Raw genomic sequence first — 17,076 nt, 5'->3', positions numbered from 1 at the left:
TAATGGTACTTAGCAATACAGCACCTTCATGGACAATGTATTATTTTTTTTTCAAATAACTGTATTAATTTTAACATATTTATAAAATATACCTATAAAAGAGGAAGGAATGAAGGAAGGAAGAGTCCCAATTTTTTACATAACAAAGACATTTTTCAAATCATGAAAAACCGAACTTCAAAATTGGTTTTCATTATATTTAACTATTAACTTCTCCAATCTGTCCCAACAAGAAGGTTTTATAATACCACTTTTAGATGTTAACTTCTTTACTTCTTATTCATTACTACACAAAATAGTGGCTAATTCTATCAAATCACTGAATGGAATCAAATCAGATTTCCATTTTCTAGTAATTACTTTTCTAGCAACTAATATGAGACCCCAGAACATAACATGACAATATTGATTACAACTTATAACAGAAGGCATTGAAACATTTACCAAAATTATTGCTCTTATAAGGTCACATTTATATGTCTATATTGCTTTAAAGACATGATTTACATCCTTCCAATACTTGCTAATCTTTGAGCATTTGCACATTCCACAAATATATGTATCCAAACTGCTTTGGTTATTTTACCACATCTCCAGCATTTAGAAATTTCTGAATTACTAAATTATGATATTTGGAACAGAGTAATAAAATGTCTATGACTATATTCCTATGTGAAAATTTATCAGTATAAACTTGAAGATGATAAACCCCAAGATTTTAATATCAAAATTCTGATTTTCAATAACTCAAAAACAATTAGTACAACACTAGAGATAGTAACCGAAATCAGGTACCAATGATCAAGACAAGCAGCACAGGAACTGAATTAGCGTACCACAGTTTATTCAACACTTTCGTCAAAAGACTTCATCAGAAACACAATCCACTTTAGAAACAACATCTAAATAATCAAACCAATCAAGTAATTAATTCATCAATGAAAATTTCTTAATACAAAAATCTTTTTAAAAAGACAGAACCTAAAAACAAAAAACAAAAACACATAACAATGCTAAACAGAAAAAATGTTAAAAAAGAAATATTTAAAAACTTAATCCAAATAAGTAATCAAATCAACATTTTTGTTAAGATTTAATTTTCTATATTTTAAAAAAACATTTAATGTTAACAGTCTCATTTAAACCGGGCTTCCTATCAGCACCAAGTTTGATTGCCATATCGTTTCTCTCTGTTCAAGATAGTTTTTGAAATCTCCACCTCTCAATTCCATATGAATAACTTCCAGAATGGAAAAAAGAAACTTCTTATATTTCACAAATTCCAAAGAATGTCTACATAAGGCATTTCTAGGATCTTTAATCTTAATATTATAAATGTGTTCTCTTATGCGTTCTCGTAAGGTACGAGTAGTCATACCCACATAAAACACAGGGCAACCACTACAAAAACTAATATAAACTAACCCCCCTAGTTAAACACTGGAGATACTGAAGCACACTTTATTATTTAAATCAAAGTTAATTAAACACTTTCATCTATTATAATTGCAGACTTCTTCAGAATAAATTCATAGACCTAAAAAGGCCAACACCATAAAACCTAAGAGACACACCCCCTATTTTAAATTCTGATTTTTTCATTGGTTTGATCTTCTGCCTCTATTGGTTAAAAAAAATTCCAGAATCTATTATCAATGTTATTCATATTATTTATAATTTTATTGAATTTAGAGAGATCCTCTTTAACTGTAATATTCCATTGAATAATAGGTAAGTATTCAAAAATGTTATGAAAATTATGTTTTTCTTTATCATTCATATAACACAACTGACATTTAAATTTTTCAAGTATTCTACGGAACATTAATTTCTGTGTATTATCCATACTATATTTTCTCATCAATTGTTCTAATGTTAACAATGATCCCTTATCTAAACAATGATACCAAAGTGTTATATTTTTATTTTTAAGAAATAACATATTATTAAGGTTTTGATGTTCTCAAATTCCTGGTGTACATGCAATTGGAAATAATATACACAATCTATGTATTGCATGGTATATAATCAGGTGAGCATTTTTACATTATTTGTTATGTTGAAAAAAAGTTTTGTCTTTATTTTCAGTGATCTCTTTGGTTATGTACAATACAAAAATAAGTTTTTTAAACTGCAGGCCAGATTCAATAAAGCCTACACTGTCCGTTTCCAAAGTGTGAGCATTGCGGTGTGATGCACACATGGTAGTGCACTGTTTTGGATTCAATAAGCAGCTCTACACAGTGGGTAGGACCATGTACCACTGTGCAAACAAGGTAAACACCATGGAATGCAAATTACCGTATAAGCAGATGAATTTTATGCTAATCATCCAATCCAAGATGGAGGAGCTATTCAACAAGATACAAAGCAACCATGTAGACTCAGTGTTTTTTTTCCCTGCAAATTCCAAAACCTATTGGAATACTTCCTCTGAAAGGAGTCTACACAGAAACAATGTTAAGGGCTGCTGTTGCTTAATATTCATGTGTATGTGCAACAGGCTGAAGTCTATGCTGCTGCTGCTGCTAATAGACCAAGGCCAAAAAGGAAAAGAGTTTTCAGACCTTGGGTAACTTATCATAATCTACATAATGTGGAAATTGTAGAGCACTACATGGTAGATAGAGACACACTACAGGAACTCTGCAACCTCTGTCATCCTCAACTCAGAGCCAGGGCAAACTGAGGGGAACCCATACCAGTGGAGACAAAGGTATGTGTAGCACTTAGAATTTTAGCTTCAGGTTCCTTTCAGAGATCAACAGGGGACATGCTGGGGATGTCACAAGCATCAGCATCCAGGATCCTCCATCAGTTCTTGAATGCTATACCCTGACATGCTAGTGACCACATATATTTTCCCCATGCCCCTGAGGATAGGGCCAGAATTATGCAGTAGGTCTACCCTGAAGCACACTACCCTGAAGTATTGGGTGCCATAGATTGCACAAATATAGAAATTAGGGCACCACCTGGGGAACAGGGAAGGCACCACATTAATAGAAAGGGCTTCCACTCTATTAACTGCCAGGTTGTGTATAATGTCAAGAGAATTATCTTGAATGTGTGTGCTGACAACCCAGGCAGTTACCATGACTCACATATCTGGCACATCTCCCAACTGTATCAGATATTCATTAAGGGGAGATACCCCACAGGGTCATTTACTGGGGGATGCAGGTTATGCACTGGACCTGTGGTTGATGACACCCATCAGAAATGCATGCACACCTGATGAAGAACACCATAATGAGGCACATGCTCACTGAGTGTGTGTTTGGTCTGCTGAAGTTGCAGTTCTGGTACCTATATACATATGGGGGAACCCTGCAGTGCAATCCATGGACATGTACTGAAATATTCACAGTATGTACCATGCTACACAACGTCATCTTGAGAAAACAGCTTCAGCAGGATCAACAAGGGGAAGGGGCACACATCTTACCACCAATGACAAGGTCACCACAGCCACATGCAGGTGAGGAGTTAGAGGGGGAACCAGCAGCTGCTGTGGGTGAAGGCAGATGTAGGTGTGCTCAATATGCTTTTGCACTGGCTAAGAGACAATGGATAGCACACTCACTCATCTAAGGGCCTAAAACCTTTCTCCTATGCACATACATACAGAAAGATTGATGCCAGGCAACTCTCACAACCTTTACCTCCCCGTGTATTGGCTGTGTATTGCTTGCATCAGACAGAATCAGCCCTGAACTAGTAGTATAGATGGTGTAGAGGTATGTTGTTGGGATCGTAGTGCCCAAGGTTCTGGGCTCAAGACTTGGAAGTGATGACTTTTATATCTGCTGTGGCATAGTGGTACTTCATGCAGTCTAGTGAGTCCAGGGTCCAGGGTTCGAGACTGACAGAGGTGCTTTGCCCCCTTTGGGATGTACCTTACCCGACACCTGCAGCAATTAGAAAGACCCCAAAAGTACCTCACCAGGAGGATCAAGGGACTCAAACAGATGCCATATGCTGCTCGGTTAAAAAAACTCCAGCTCTATTCAGTTGCATACCGCCTACTTCGAGGCGATCTATGCCTGACATATAAAGCTATGTCCAACCCAGAATCAATGGACATGCTCCACCTCAGTAAATCTAAATCCCTTAGAGCCACGCGCTCGAGGGACTTGAACCTCAGCACAGAAATAAATAGAACATGCTGGAGGGACAGATTCATAACCCAGAGGCTCCCTTCACTCTGGAATAGAATTCCAATTCATGTTAGGCAGAGCACCTCACTGACTCTCTTCAAGAAGAATCTTGATGAGTGGATGGGGGATCGTAGGTTTGTCCCGGGGATTACTTCCGTGTCACTATTAGACAGAGGCACAGTAAACTAAACTTTAAAAAGGGCACAGTATACTCAAATCAAGGGGTGGCGTAAGCCAAACACAATCGGGCTAGGCTTATAAATGCCCCAGGGCAGATAGCCTAGTATGAACCTATGAACCTATGAACTAAAACTGTTGCAACTGCTGGATTTACAAGGTAAGTATTGACACTAGAGTGTATTGTGTAATAATATGAATGACTGGCATATCCATGCATGTTGTTATATGGTAGTGTAAGCAAGTCCTAGGTGTCCTAAAAGACAACAGAAGGATAATACACATAGGTATCACCCAACGACAAAATGACTGTTCCCAGATAATACAGAAAAGGTAGCATTTCAGTATTACTCACTGGAGAAACATAAAACAGTCTATAAATGTGAAATATGAACAACTGGCTGGATGCAAAAAATGGAGAGTAGCAATAGCAACACATCCTTGTTTGTGCCATAAAAGAAATGCAGCTTTGCTCTCCCACTCCCAAAACAACAGGCAAATGACAAATGTTGCTAGCAAACCATATTTCAAATGTTAAAAGTACTATCAAATGAACTGTCCCAGAAACATGACTACAGATTTAACATAGAACATTCCATGTTAAGGTATTGCCAGTCATGTATACCTGTGAAATGCCTTGACAGACATACCCATGCCATCAGTACACTTCTAACTAATGCATACAGATAATCAAAATATATTATATAAAACTATTAAACAGATTTTTTCTTAATTACATTTCAGCATATGCAGTATATAGCTGACAAAATGCAACCTACCTTCTCAAGTTCAGTGACCATCTGTGCAGATATATCCCAAAGTTATAACCTGTTTTCTGTGTTCTCCACATAAACAAGTCTTCTCACCTTCAGTTTCCCTAGCTACATGATTGCCTTTTTATGGTGTATATTCAGGGCTGTCAGCATGGTGAAAATGCAAATGAGGTGTGAAGTCATTAGAATTGCTGAATTTCAAATACTTGGTTCCGTGTAGCAAATGTAAACATAGTGCAGGCACTCTCTCAGTGTTTGTTTTTAATGGATTGCAACTGTGATTGATTTCTGGTAAAGAGAAGGAAAACACAACAGCAAGTTAGCCTTTCAAAGTGTTAGATGTAATATTGTCAAGGTTGGAAATATAAGTAAGCAGCACAGAATTCACAGGTTCTGTTCATTAACATCCAACCTCACCGTCATTTGTTGGCAACTGCATATTATATTATTGCCATTTAATATCCTCACACAATTTAAAACCAATGATATAGAATGGCTTACAGACTGCATGTGTCAGATAATTGGTCAGATAAGAGAAGAATGAGCAACAATCACAGAGAGGTAAGACAGCTACACATTTGAAAACAATACTGGTAACTGGTTGTGTGATCACTTAGTGTACTACATCCAAAAAAAATAAATGTACAGATAATACTTGTATAGTTTCATATTACTGGAGATGATGTTGCAGTTGGTTGTATGCAGAATGATTTAAGTTCCTTGCTGCAAAGATGTTTGTGTGGCAAAGAGGGATAAGGCACCCTTACTGTGTTTTGAAGATTCATTTGAGTGATAGTTAAAATCCAGACCTATGTAGAAAAATCTCATTTCCACTAACATTTTGCAGTGTGGATGTTATAGATTGTTTTTCCTCATTTTAGCTACTTTTCCCTTTTTTGTCCTTTTTTTTTGCTTTTTTGTGTGTGTGTGTGTGGGGGGGGGGGCAGTGTTTGCGTGATGTCCTGCTTAGCGCAAACACAGGAAACAGAGAGAATGAATGTCAGGTTTGGCTGTTTGCATGAAGTGTGGCATTGTGTAATTTGGGCTAGTGGCCCACCCAGGAAGCAGACATAACACCTGCAGAACACCTGCAAACAAGGCATCTGTACAAGGGCAAACGTCAAAAACAATGTATTGTTGCAATTTCTGTGTCCCATCATACAACTGCACTTAGCTGCATTGCAAGGCAGTTAACAAGGTTCCCCAGCAGCTGTAGCCATTGAACACCTGCAGACAGAACTGAGACAGCCAATAACTGACGCCAGACACATTCAATTAATTATGTTGGACACCACACAAACCCACTAAGTGGCATTGCTCAGCTTAACACAGAGACCTTAAGAATGATTAGGAAAGTCAAAAATATCATGTAACTAGTCCTGTGGCAGCAGGTGTAAGTGTAGGGTTGGAGTACAGATTGTCCTGGGTTCTAATACAGGGTATGCAACCTTTTTTTACTGTTGTGACAGTACAGTTTATAGCAGAGAACTTAAAAATAGACAAGTATTATTTCAATAGTCTTGTGACAACAGGTGTAAGTGTAGGACTGCCATACACATGGTCCTGGGTTCTAATACAGGGTATTTCATACACATTTACTGTTGTTTCACTTCCCATTATATTCACTCTCACTAATAATACTTAAGATAGTGGTGCTGATATGAACTATATGTATGAGGAATAAGACACCATTATTGTGTTTTCAGATGTATGACTGAGGGTATACGGTCTACTATATTTCTGTAAGTATAATTCTGCTATCTGGACTTGCATGGCCTTCACAATTACATAAGACACATACACAACTAGATCTATACCCAATAACCTTGTCAGGCTATACAGCATGATTATGTTGTTGTTACCCCTCTCTTTGGAGGTGATAGTCCAAATTTAGCTAAAATTTTGCACATATGATCATTTTTTTACTGTTGAAGAAATGGATAGCTATGGTTCTTTCCTACTTCCCTTCTGCAAATTCCTGTATTGCTTTCCCTTTATTTATCCCCCTGCTTGCTCCCTCACCACTTTTATATCTATCCCAATTTAACACCCATAATCTGGTCAAAAATAGAATCATGCACAACACATAGAAGTAGCAGAAAAAGCAATGGATCCCATCACTTTTTGGCTTCTATGTTTGAATGGAGTTTTGCATCACACTGCAATGCCAAGCAGCAGTGAGCAGCTGTACAATGACAAAGTTACATCCATGAAATGCTGCTTAACCCCACTGCACTATGCCAGCACACAGCAACACATGTACTATAAAGAATTCATGTCATTGCATTATCACTATTTAGTTAAAAGTATTTAAAAGTATTAGATACACCTGGATTCAAACCCAGTATCATCTGGGCTCAAAAAGAAATGTGTCAGTGCATTTACATTTGCTGCCAGAAAGTCAGTTAATGTGTTTCATAGAATCAGTACTAACTCTCAGACTTTAGCTATGCTGCTTGCATTTGTGCATTGCTTAACTACATGCAAACAGGGAAAGTATTGGAAGTGCATATCTCGCATGCACACTTTTCCAACCATTGTGCAAACCCGCTGCTCGCCGTGCTATGGAAAAATAAATATTATTATGTATTGCTGCTGTTTACTGTCCATTTCCTATCTATGACATAAAATTACATGCAGAAACATAACAGACTGAAGGGCCTATTTAATAATATGTCACATATTTATTATACAGCCATTTATTGCCTCCCCCCAAGCACTGCAACAGTGATGTCTCAGTACTTTTTTCATACATATATCACCTACAATAGAGAAAATAATATCAAATGTGTAATATACAATGCACGTGAATCTGTTAACATGCAGAAATATAACTATTGACCCATAAGCCTAAAAAGCCTTATCTGCAAGGCTAGGGAAGGAATCAACATGAACATTATCCACAGGGACAAAGGTGACCCTCAACACACTTGATCCAACCCATTTTGGCTTTGTCAAGGGTAGATCTTGCTTATTTAACCTAGTGGACTTCTTTGATACTGACCCCGAAGACCTGAATGAGGGATAACAGGACATACCACCTATCCAAAGCCTTTGACACTATCCCCCATTCATTCAGGTGTCATAAAGAAAATCTCCCATCTGGGGATTAACCTATACATTACTAGATGGATAGCCAACTGCCTCACTAGTAGAACACACACTGTAAAAGTTGGGGACTGAACCTCCACCACTACACCACTTACCAGTGGACTACCACAAGGATCTGTGCTGGGCCCTCAACTGTTTGTAAACTATTTCTCAAAAGTCCAGGCAAAGGTAGATGGCCCGTAGCTTACCAACTTTTTAGATGAATGTCAACTGAATGCAGTCATATAGAGTCCCGTGGGTCTACTTTATTTAAATGAAAACGCGTCACGTTGACTACCACTTCATCAACACATATATAAATAATCGAACGCACAAAACCGCGAAACTCAAAATACCAAATTGTCATACTTGGCCAACCCCACCGCCCGAAACATACTATCCACCCAAACAAAATAAATAAACCACAAACATACACCAACCAAAACCCTACTTCTAACCGTACACTAAACCCCACATACACCACTATCTATGCACTATCCTTAACCCCTCCCTAACCCTAAGGTCCATAACTACCACACACTTACCCTACGGAGCTATATCCAAACAAAATAAATAAACCACACACATACACTAACCAAACCCCTACCTCAAACCCTACACTAAACGTTAAATACATTACCCATCTTACATTACCTATCTATGCACTTACCTTAACCCCGCACCCTAATCCTAACCCTAATGTCCGTAACTATCGCACACTTACCTTACAGATCTGTAGCCCAGACGGGCCAACCAAAACACTTAGACATTTCTAATTTTGTGGTTTTGTGCATTCGCTGGATTCACGGTTCGCTGATTACGTGTTGATGAACTCGCATTCGACGTAACGTGGTTTCGATAGAATAAAGTAGACCCAGTCCCGCAACTATGTTAACATATTACAGAAGGAGCTGACACAGACAAATGACTGCTGCCAAACTCACAGTCTGAACCTTACAGTAAAAATGCCTCATTGTCTCCTTTGGTGATGAAGTAACCCTGGTAATTATGATATACATAGCACCCCTCTAAACTCAAACACAGTGTTGAGAGACTTGGGAACATATGTTGATAGCAAGCTACACTTCAATCATAATGTGTCGATAATGTTAAGACACATTCTACATTGTGCATCTCATAAATAAGTCTATCAGATCCAAGACCAGGAAGGTCATAGCTCTGCTGTACTCTACCATTATCAGACCACTAATTGAGTACAATTCTCCCTTCTTCCTGTACCTTACCAGGCACCTGCAGCAACTGGAGAAAACACAGATGTTTGTGACTGGGAGAATCCAGGGCTTGCAAAACATGGCATACATGGAAAGACTGTCACAGTACTCAGTATCATGCAGGCTGCTAAGAGATGACCTATGCCTGGCCTACAGATCAGTCTCAGAGCCTGCCCTACTGGAAATGCTGGGCATCTGCAAATCACATGGGACAAGAATAACTTGCCTCAGGGATATCAACCCAGCCTGTGACATAAACAGAACATGCTGGGTTGACAGATATATCTCTCAACAACTGCCACTCCTCTGTAATAGGCTCCCACTGTATGTCAAGCAGTGCTCCTTAATGACCCTGTTCAAGCCAAACTTGACAACCATATGGGTGACTGCATATTCACACTTGGATTGGCTGCTATGTCCCTCATGGACAGGGCCATTCAGTGCTGATCACAAAATTGATCTGCTAACAATGACCATCTAATTATGCTTTAATTGTGTTTTTACATGGGTAGACTTGTAAATGCCCTAGGGCCATTAGGCTAGTAACCTCCTATGAACCTATGCAGGCCTCCTAACATCTTCTATCCAACATGACCTGCTGATGTCATCCACTCTAAGTTGACCTGCAGTCTTGTAAAAAGTCAGACTTGTGCTGTGGTGCTTTGTGCATGTGTGTGTCTAGCCAGAAGAGCAGAAGTGTGCATCCTACAGTTACTGTTCCAATCCCATGGACTGACAGTCTTTTGATACTTGCACATGCCTACACACCAATTTCATGCAGGCCTCCCAACATCTTATCTCCAGCATGCCCTGCTGATGTCATCCACTATAAGTTGACCTGCAGTCTTGTAAAAGTAAGACTTGTGCTGTGGATTTTGCATAAAGTACTGAGTTATGAAGTCTCTGTAATGAGATAGGTAGGGGTTCTGTTCTCACTGCAGTTAACTGGGGTGTATGAGCACTTGATTGACATTACAGAGACTCTTTTACATCAGCATGTGGGACACTGCTATTGCCATATTGTCCTCACCAGACACCTCTGATGTCATCACCGATAAAGTGTTGTCTGAGACACTCCAAGTCAGACTTCAGCTGTGGTATTTGCCTTAGATACGTAGTTCTGTAGTCCGTGTACTTAGATAGGGTTCCTATTATATAATCGAAGAAGCAATTCTTCAAATGCGTCTTGATCGAACTTGAAAGCACGAAACAGCAAAATAGCGAAACGGCATATAAGCAGTTTCTTTCCCTGAGAAAGAAATCGCTTGGCCGTCTCACTGTAGTGCGATCTCGGAGTTGGTATATTTAAGTAGGGGGTGTGTGGGGGCCACAGCCCCTCACATTGAGGGGGGTGTGGGGGCACAGCCCTCCACTTTATGTAATGTTTTGAAGTTTTTATTTTTTTTATTTTTTTTTTGTGGAACGGCGTTTTTTTCCCTGGGAAAAAAAATGCTGTTCCAAGTGTTCGGGATTGTAAGCTTTTATTTACATGGGCTAGATAACTCAGCATTCGCTTTTTTAAGCATTCGCTGATTTAATATAGACATCTTAGATAGGTGGGGTTTTATTCTCACTGCAGTCAAATGGGGTGTGTGTGTGTGTGTGTGTGTGTGTGTGTGTGTGTGTGTGTGTGTGTGTGTGTGTGTGTGTGTTTTTGCACTTGCTTGACATTACAGAGAGCCTTTTACACCAGCATATAGAACATTGTTATTGCCATAGTCTCCTCACCAGACACTGCTGATGTGATCAGCTATATATGATTTGCGGATGTGTACTATTCACACTAGGGCAGGGTCAGAAACTGGCCTGCAAGCCAGGGAGAAGTCACCTCATCCTATGCAATGCAGATCACAGTGACATGGATTTCAGCCTATCCACATACATCATGGCACAGTTTGTATGCACTGTGTTTTCTTGGTGAGTAACGTGTGTAATTTCTCCAGCTGCTACATGTGTCTGGTGAGGTACATGCAAAAGAGAGCATTATACTCTATGTTAGTGTTCTGATAAGGTTCAAGTATAGCACTGTAATATAATCCTGAGATGTGAATACAATGGCATGATTTATGATGTGCTCAACATAGGCTTTCAATACCAGTGTGGACACTTGGTGGTCAAAGTTCAGAGTGCTATGTATGTGTATTCCCACTGCTTGCATCACTGGGTTTTAGCACAGTGGAACTGTTGTCATTGCTATAATTAGCAGGTAATTCCACTTTGCAGAAGGCCAAAATAAAGACACATTATTGGATTTATCTGTAGGCCCTGTGGCTTTGTCACCAATCTGTTATTCCCTCCTGTAGAATGATATCACCATAGGTGGACTCAATGATTCCACCCACTATGCAGGAATCAGCAAATGCTGTAAGCCAAAGGCCGTATACTTTAGCCTGAATTGTCAAAAAATAGATTCCAAACAGTAAAGGGCCAAGCACAGATCCCTGGGGTACATCAGTGGTAACAGCTCTACTGGTACAGGTTGATTCATCAACTTTCACAGTATGTGTTCCGTCAGTGAGCCAATTGGTTACCCATCTAGTGACATGAGGTTTAATCCCCAGCTGGGAGAATTTATCAGTGATCCCTGCATGGGGGATTGTGTTCAAACCATAGGTCAGTTGAGGACAGCCAGTATGCACTGTCTTATCTACATTCAGGCCTATCACACAGAATCAATGGACTGTGACAACATCACAGATTGCCTTTCACATGACTCATTAAATACACCTTCCTGACACATTTGAATACACACTTCAACACACCCTCCACACAGACTATGTTGCTGCAGAAGGGTAATTTCAACATCCATCCATGTGAGTTGGGGGGGGGGGCAGCACCTGATGCATGCATGCATACACACATCCTGAGTCTCATCTGTGAGGTAGACCAACATGTCATCATGGACCTTTTCTAAATGGACACTAATGATAACCTGGGTGTGTGCAACAGACCTATGTGAGTTGTTAATGCTATATCATGTCTGTTACATCTGTTAGATATCCTCAGAGAGATCACTGAGGGCATATATGACAATAACACTATCAGCCTTTTGAATTTGACAAGCTCTAGGCATTTGACACCAATCCACACTGAGGTATTCACTCAACACTGTCAGATGTGTCCATATACACCTATATCACCAAGTGGGGAGACCAGTGTATTACATACGTGATATCTAAATATGCTGACGTGTGAAGTGACCTATATCTCAGTTCCAGTGATTAGGCTGAACATTAGGGCTGTCTGATAGACCTTTTCCTGTCCATTATTTAAGTGATGGACATCACAGATGACATACACATCTTGCGTCTAAACAGTTGCTTGAAGGACTACAGATTGTGGGCAGTCATTGACTCCAACCTTGATAATAGTATAATACAGACAGTATCAACACACACCAATGATTGCTGCCACAGCCATGGCAACACCTGTAATGACAAGAAAACATGGGGGGGGGGTTTGTTAAGTCAAGAAAACCAACGCACAACCCAAGCATAATGTGGCCATCACAACCTATAATCAGACTAATAGGTATGTGACCTGTGTCCTGGGGTAGATGGTAAGTGGAACGCCCACCAGCATGTAGTCACAGTGCTGACTACTCCCTTGTATGTAACACAAGTACTGAGTATGTGCAGGACATCCACATCAAAGGCCATAATACCTCCATAGATCATAGCCTTCATTGTACAATGCACCCTTCTTCATGTACCTCCCGACACATCTTCCAGTGATGTATAACTGAAGTGTACCACCTTTGCCACAGTGAGCTGTCACACATCTTATTGGCCATACCTACATATTCTTTTTTCGGCATAAACATTACTGTCTGATGGTGCGGAACCCCCATCAAGTCATTACACCAGATTCATGTGTGATACCTGTTCTGGTGATGCACATAGTACATACATAGGTATTTGACAACATTAATGGCATGGGTAACATTTGTGACAGTGTGGATTGTGTAATATATATTTATATATATGTATCTCTCTCTCTCTCTCTCTCTATATATATATATATATATATATATATATAGAGAGAGAGAGAGAGAGAGCCGGTATTGATCATAATGTTCCATACAGGTATAGCAGTGTCCCCAGTGTCCCTCCTAACACCTGTAGCAGATGTTACAGTGTTACAGTGCCAGGATATTTGAAGTGAGTACCCTCCTAGAGTGTGCACATATCATAACAGTTGTACAAGTGTGTTTGTGCAGAATCATCTCTGATCACTCTAAATCACATATGTTATGTCAGAGACATGGGATTACTGGTGGTATTACTCTGATACTGTCCATGATTGTGCATGCTTCTTTTAAAGTTGTCCATGAGCCTTTACCCGTGTCCCACTTGCTGGAGACCTCTGCTGAGATTACACTCATATTCAGGCAAATCAGTTTGCACAGCTTCACAATATGCCCACTATCCCAGTTATATGTCAGATCCCTGATAGATGTCCTCTGCATTATTCATGTAAGCATGCTTATGTCACACAGACATCATCCCCATTGTTATATCACCTTGTGTGACAGTCACATAATACAAAGTTTCACTGTGCAGCCCCTACTGTACCAGAATGATATGTGTAAGCTTGCCATCCATCCCATTATCAGCGGGACACTCACAGGTTGAACTACCTCATCCCACTGCCCACTCTATAAAGAAATGGGAGTTTAAAAGTCTGGCTTTTCAATCATGCCAAATCACTGCGGAAAAGCCACAAATACTTCTGGTTTTTCCACGGCTGACATGCAGATTTGTAGTTTTAGTAAGAACAGTGAAACAGTGGTTTATAGTCAATGTGCCTGTATCCTTTCACGAAGACAAAATTTAACTGTATGGTGGTAGATTTTGTATTGTTTATTTTTCTTTATGTTTTATTTTTCTTTTTTCTTTTTTAGAGTTTGCTTGGTTCCACTAGGCAATGCCTATTTAAACTGAAAGGTGGCATTTAGCAGAAACTGCTAACATCATAATGCAGAATGTTAATAACAGAAACACATTTCAATGTAATGATTTCAATTTTTCTTTCTTCTCTTTCTATTTAAAAAGCTGCAGTAAAATATATTGTTAGTACATGTCAGCCGGTAGTACATTGCACATATTTTAAAGTTCATCAACTTCTTTCAGTAACCTCACTTTCACAAATTTTCTTTCCCGGATTTCTCATTTTTCTGCCTAGTTTACCATCATTTATGTTGTGCTTTCTTCCTCTTAACCACCAAAAGAAACTGTAAACTGCAAAACATTTTATCATTTGTACCATACCATCATTCACAACCTTTTTAAAATGTACATTCAATGTTTTTCCCTGCAGATGTTTGTTTTAGAACATCTTTGTTATTCAGTGGTAGTTGAACACTGATGTCAGTTGTACTATCCTTATTTCTGTTTTTTTTATTCCTTTGGGTGAACGGACCTGAAAAAAGGTCCATCTGGATCACTGTTCTACTCTGGATAACAAATGACAAAAATAAATACATTGAAACATAGATGGCACTTTACTTAGATAAAAAGCAATTATCTATAATATTGCTGTAGAAATAAAAGTACATGTAAGTTTAATCAACGAACAACAATATGGGGGTGGACAGTAAACACTGACAAGAAGTAGTAGTGGATGCAATTTGACAACATTCAGTCATAATAATACTAAACGTTTTTGCATGGGGAAGTTTGTAAAAGTATTTAAAGGATGTACACAGTAATGGTATTTTGGCTAATATGATAGTGTTAGTGTAGTAATCCATGGATTAAATATGCTTGTAGGGGTAGTGTAACACTGTCGACTTCTGGTAACAGACCCTGACCTGTGCTGATCAGTAATGGGCACTATGATGCAGCTTTAATTAAAGACAAAATACCAGCATACTGAAAACAGTTACCATCACAGTTTATTCTTAAAGAATCAGCTGAGGACTAGGTGTATTATGGGTACTTAATACTATTAAAGGTGCAAGCAAAAAAATGTGTTTTTGTGTGTGTGTTTGTGTGTGTGTGTGTGTGTGTGTGTATATATATATATATATATATATATATATATATATATATATATATATATATATATATATATATATATATATATATATATATATCTATATATATATATATATATATATATATATATATATATATATATATATATATATATATATATATATATATATATATATGTGTATATATATATATATATATATATATATATATATATAGATAGATACATGTGTGTGTGTGTGTCTGTATGTATAGGAAAGCTGTGCACTGAACTGATATCAGATCTAGGGGTGGGGGGAACTGTATCTAAATAACGTGTATTATATGGATAATATTTTATGTTTAGAATCAACATTTATTTAAGTGCAATAAAATTTGCTTACATTTTCAATGGTACTGTTAATTTAAATGGTTTGTGTAGATTTCAGTATGCTGCAATAAGTTCACATTGTTGTACCCATAACTGCATCTCCTTCAACACTCCTGTGGTAATGTTATGATAGGGGGTGTGGCCAGTATCATATTGGCCACACCCCCATGTCTCACTTTAGCCCACTTAAAAGGTGGCAACCCATACCTCTCAACTGTACAGATTTTTGCAGAATATCCAGATTTTTGCCTCATATTTTTGGTCTGTTCCTCATAGAAATTGTGTTTTTCTGGCAAATCACTGAAGATTGAAGTTACCTTATAATAATAAATAATGAAAGCCATCTGAGTTTCAGACTTCATATCCTTCAGAAAATGCATAATAATACAAAACCTGTTATGATATCAACTTTCTAAGTTTGTAAGAGCAGTATTTAAAAGTGTCTTTATTTGCCCCCCCCCCATTATTTTTGGCTTTGTCCAGATTTCTTGCTCTGAGAGGTTGAGAGGTATGAACCCTAGATATGTGATTGGTGTTGCTGCTACAACCATCTTTCATTGACATGCCCTTATGTGCTGTACATTAGGTTGTTTCACCTGCCCTCTTTCCCTGTGTTCATTTCTACAATTCATCTGTGTGTCCCTATTCAATACGCACACTTCCACTGACTGCTTATTTTACATGGCAGTCTATGTACCCTTACAGGTCATTTATACAACTTCAGTACAGAATGCCAGGAATGGGATTAAACAATAATCTGCCCTGTCGATACACTATCCTGGACTGTGTTTGGACCATATACTTAACAATCATACCTCTTAACTGTCCAGATTTTCAAAGAATATCCAGATTTTTGCCTTGATATATTTTGGTGTGTTCCTTATCAAATTTGTCATTTTTCTGCCATATCACTGGGATTATTTAATGACAAATATGACTCAATAATTACATAAATTTGAGTTTCAGACTTTAAATCCTTCAGAACATGTATCTTAACACAAACCCCTGGTTATTCTAGCCCATTTCTAATTAGCAAATATGCCAAATATGTCCCTATTTCTGGGCCATTATTCCCCATAGGATCATAGGAGGTTACTAGGCTATTGGGCCTGAGGCCCTTATAAGCCTAGCCAAGAGTTTAGCCCATGTCTAGACAAGTCAGCACACAGAGCTCCTGTCCAGCAGGGACACAGGTGGAATCCCAGGAGTGTATTTTCTGTTTCCCATCCAGTTATCCAGGTTGCGTTTAAAAAGGGATAATGAGGTACTCTGCTTGAA

Source organism: Protopterus annectens, chromosome 2.part1, assembly GCF_019279795.1.
Source record: "Protopterus annectens isolate FY-2018-M chromosome 2.part1, PAN1.0, whole genome shotgun sequence".
Taxonomy (NCBI): domain Eukaryota; kingdom Metazoa; phylum Chordata; order Ceratodontiformes; family Protopteridae; genus Protopterus; species Protopterus annectens.
Note: the sequence above shows the minus strand (reverse complement) of the source record.